The sequence below is a fragment of the Vipera berus genome, assembly GCF_964194415.1.
Source record: "Vipera berus genome assembly, chromosome: W".
Lineage (NCBI taxonomy): Eukaryota > Metazoa > Chordata > Lepidosauria > Squamata > Viperidae > Vipera > Vipera berus.
In genome coordinates this window covers 76,005,029-76,008,741 of record NC_138210.1, presented here as the reverse complement: position 1 = coordinate 76,008,741, position 3,713 = coordinate 76,005,029, and positions in this window count along the sequence as shown.

The window sequence follows — 3,713 nt, the reverse complement described above, 5'->3', positions numbered from 1 at the left end:
TTGCTGCTTACCTGGTGGGTCTGGTGGCCAGGAGGACCCCCAGGGTCAGGAGCAGCAGCTGCAGGCCTCCCTTCTGGCAGCCCATCCTGGGAAGCAGTTGGCACAAAGGAGGAGAATTCCTCCCTTTCCCATTAATATACTTGGGCTCGGATCCCCACCCACCCACCCACCCACCCTCCGTGGGCAGAGGGCATAAGGCTGTTAACCTGAGTGTCTGCCCTCTCGAACCTTGTACTTTCCGCTCCACCGCTGGGGCTTTTCGTGCTGATGTCTCATGGGGTGGGGCCCAGGCAAAGATCCAAAGAAAGGGGTGGGGAATTGGCAGGCAGAAGTTTTGGGGAGCAGTGGAGCCCCCAGCAGCCGAGCAGGAAGATCGTCAGCCTCCTCTGCTGGTTCACCCGGTCTTCTCCAGTGTCTGTGTGTGTGTTTGGGGGGGGGGGTTGGGGTCTCTGGGGCACGTACTTACCTGGGGTCTCCAGAGAAGACTCAGGTGGCCTTGGAGCAATGTGGCCCCGGCTTCCAGAGGCTTTGATTGGCTTGAAAAAGCACCCACAGCCTCCTCTGATCTCACCTGGAGCCGGGCTTGAGGGCCAGCATCCTTGAAGCCGGTTTCAAAGGGGGGGGGTCCCCTGTGCTGCCGTCCAGTGAGGGAGGGGTGATTGGAGAGTTTTGCCGGCTAGAAGGAGGGCCACAGACCCTCTGCATCACACAGGTAATTTGAAACCGAGGGTGAACGACTCTCAAGTATCACCAGATAAGGACCAGATTATCTTGTCACCAGATAAGAAATTGGAGGCTACTCCCTTCCACTCCAAGGACCCACCCAGGCCATAACTTTAAACTGATAAACAAATTGTACCTCACTCTGTTTTTAAAGTGTCTCTCCACTTCTGCCAGGTCTCGGCCTGTTTTTGTTTCTGCCTTCCAGATAAAATATATATATATTTATTGAATGTAGTTGATCTTTGATCGGGCAACTTATTTATCAGATTGCTGGAACGCTCTGGTGATATCGTGACTTCAGCCCAGCGTAACACAAAATATTGCCTGATGTTCCGATGTGCACGGGGTGTGGTGGGGCAGACCCCGGCTGATGGTTGGAAATCATCCTCTTTCACAGGGCTGTGTGTCACTGGGGGAACAAGAGTTGAATACTGGAAAACAGGTGTGGTCCTGCAGGCAGTCAGTCATCTTGAATACTTTAGGTAAAGGTAAAGGTTTTATTTATTTATTTATTTATTTATTTTATTGGATTTGTATACCGCCCTATTCCCATAGGACTCAGGGCGGTTTACAGGGCAGTTAAAACCATGAATACATAAAATAAAAACAATTAAAACAAATTAAATTCAAGCCCCAAGAGTAAATCTAAAACCCATGTCAGGACCCACCTCAATCCACATCTTAGGAAATAAGAACTCTTGGATGCAAGTTTAGTCCAAAAGGAAAATGTTTACTAGGATGGAATCGATTGTGGGAATACAAGACGGAATCTGAGAAAAGTTACATTTCAATCCTATATAAACCATTCCCATTCCAGCCCCTCCCCTCATCCATTTGGTCAGGCTGTCGTCAGTTGCTAGGTGTCAGGTCCTTCCATGGGAAAGGGAACTCTCCTTGGTTTTATGGTTACTGCTTTCCTTTTCAGTTGTAAATGAAGATACAATCCAGACCTGTCTGTCCCCCCTCCCTTCCCCAGTAAAACATCCCCTGTTGTTTGAAAATCGCTTTAGTAACCATCCTCTCCCCCCCCCCTCGGAGAGATGGCAGAATCCCCAGAAATAGCACGTTGTTCTACCTATACAATTATGAAATGTGATATAAATGGATTCTGACAACCCAGTTAAATTAAGAACCCCACAGTCTGGACCAAATAGATCGAAGAGCCACGTTTTCAGGTCCCGGCGAAATGAGCGAAGGTCGGGGGCAGTCCTAAGTTCTGTGGGTAGTTGGTTCCATAGGGCAGGCGCACCCACAGAGAACGCCCTTCCCCTGGGAATAACCCGCCGGCATTCATTAACCGGCGGTACCCTGAGAAGGCCCTCCCTGTGGGGGCGCACAGGATGGGAAGATGATGCCGGCAGCAGGTGTTCCCTTAGATATTCCGGACCCAAGCCATTTAGGGCTTTATAGGTCATTACCAGCACCTTGAATCTCACCCGGAGATTCCCCCGCACATGCGTGCTAGTCACTCTAGGGGCCGGTGCTCATCTCCGTTTCAAAGCCGAAGAGCCAGCGCTTGTCTGAGGACATCTCCGTGGTCATGTGACCGGCATGACTAGACGCCAAAGGCGCACGGAACGCTGTTCCCTTCCCACCGGAGCGGTCCCTATTTTTCTACTTGCATTTTTACGTGCTTTCGAACTGCTAGGTTAGCAGAAGCTGGGACGAGTAACAGGAGCTCACTCTGTTACGCAGCACTCGGGATTTGACCCGCCAAACTGCCGACCTTCTGATCGACAAGCTCAGCGTCCTAACCCACTGAGCCACCGCGTCCCCTTTGAATACTTTAGTGATGTACAATTTGGAGGAAGATATGAACGCTTACACACCTGCAGATAAGGCAGAATTGGTTGGGACAACGAATGCGGTAGATGTCAAAAAGAGAAATGTTGTCCGAAGACAGGTCAAGAAGCAACGGATGGAAACTAATCAAGGAGAGAAGCAGCCTAGAACAAAGGAGGAATTTCCTAACAGTGAGGACAATCAACCAGTGGAACAGCCTGCCTCCAGAAGTTGTGGGTGCTCCAACACTGGAAGTTTTGAAGAAGAGATTGGACAGCCATTTGTCTGAGATGGCATAGGGTCTCCTAGTTGAGCAGGGGGTTGGATTACAAGACACTCCCCACCCCCAAGTTCCCTTCCGTTAGTCTGTTAAAAATTAGGAAGACCTTGACAACGAAGACCTGGGCGGAAAATATCCAAATGAATTTTAGGAGACAAAAGTAAAGGTTCTTTAACTGAACAAGGAACCCAACACAGCTATAAATAACTGGCTTGGTAACCACATTTGTAAGAAAGATTCTGGAACAGTCTCTGATTGCAAAACAAACGTGAATCGGCAAATCCAATGCAGTTGCAAAACGGGCAAAGGCAGATTCAGGCTGAGTGGGGCTGGGCTCCCCGCTTTGTAGAGGGTTGCAGAGGCCGCAGAGACACCGGTCAGGGTCCGTCTTTGCCCCTTCCTGGCATTCAGGAGGTGTGGGAGCCTGCACAAGGCAACTGGGTGGAAAACAACATTCTATTTATTTTTTATACGTTTGAATGGACATCGCCTGCAGAAAGGGACTCTGGGCGGTGCACAATAAAGTGCTAAAATTTAAAAACAGTCTACACAGTCTATAAAAGTTAGATGGAGGAGGAGGCAAGGATATTGGGCAACACAACATAAACAGCAGAGATCTTCAAGTTTCCAGGTCCCGTTATCTCCAAGGACTTCAAATGGTCATCTTTCATGAGGACCATCACTAAAAAGGCACAACGAATAACGTTCTTCCTGCATCAAGTCAGAAAGATCAGGCCGTCGCAGGAGCTGCTGACACCGTTCTACAGAGGAATTACTGAGTCTGTGACTTGTACCTCAGTAACTTTCTGGTTTGGCACAGCAACCAAATAGGACAGGGACAGATTTCAATGGATAGTTAGGACTGCAGAAAAAACAATGGCAACCAGCCTGTCTTCCGTTGAGGACCCGTACACCGCATGAGCCAGGA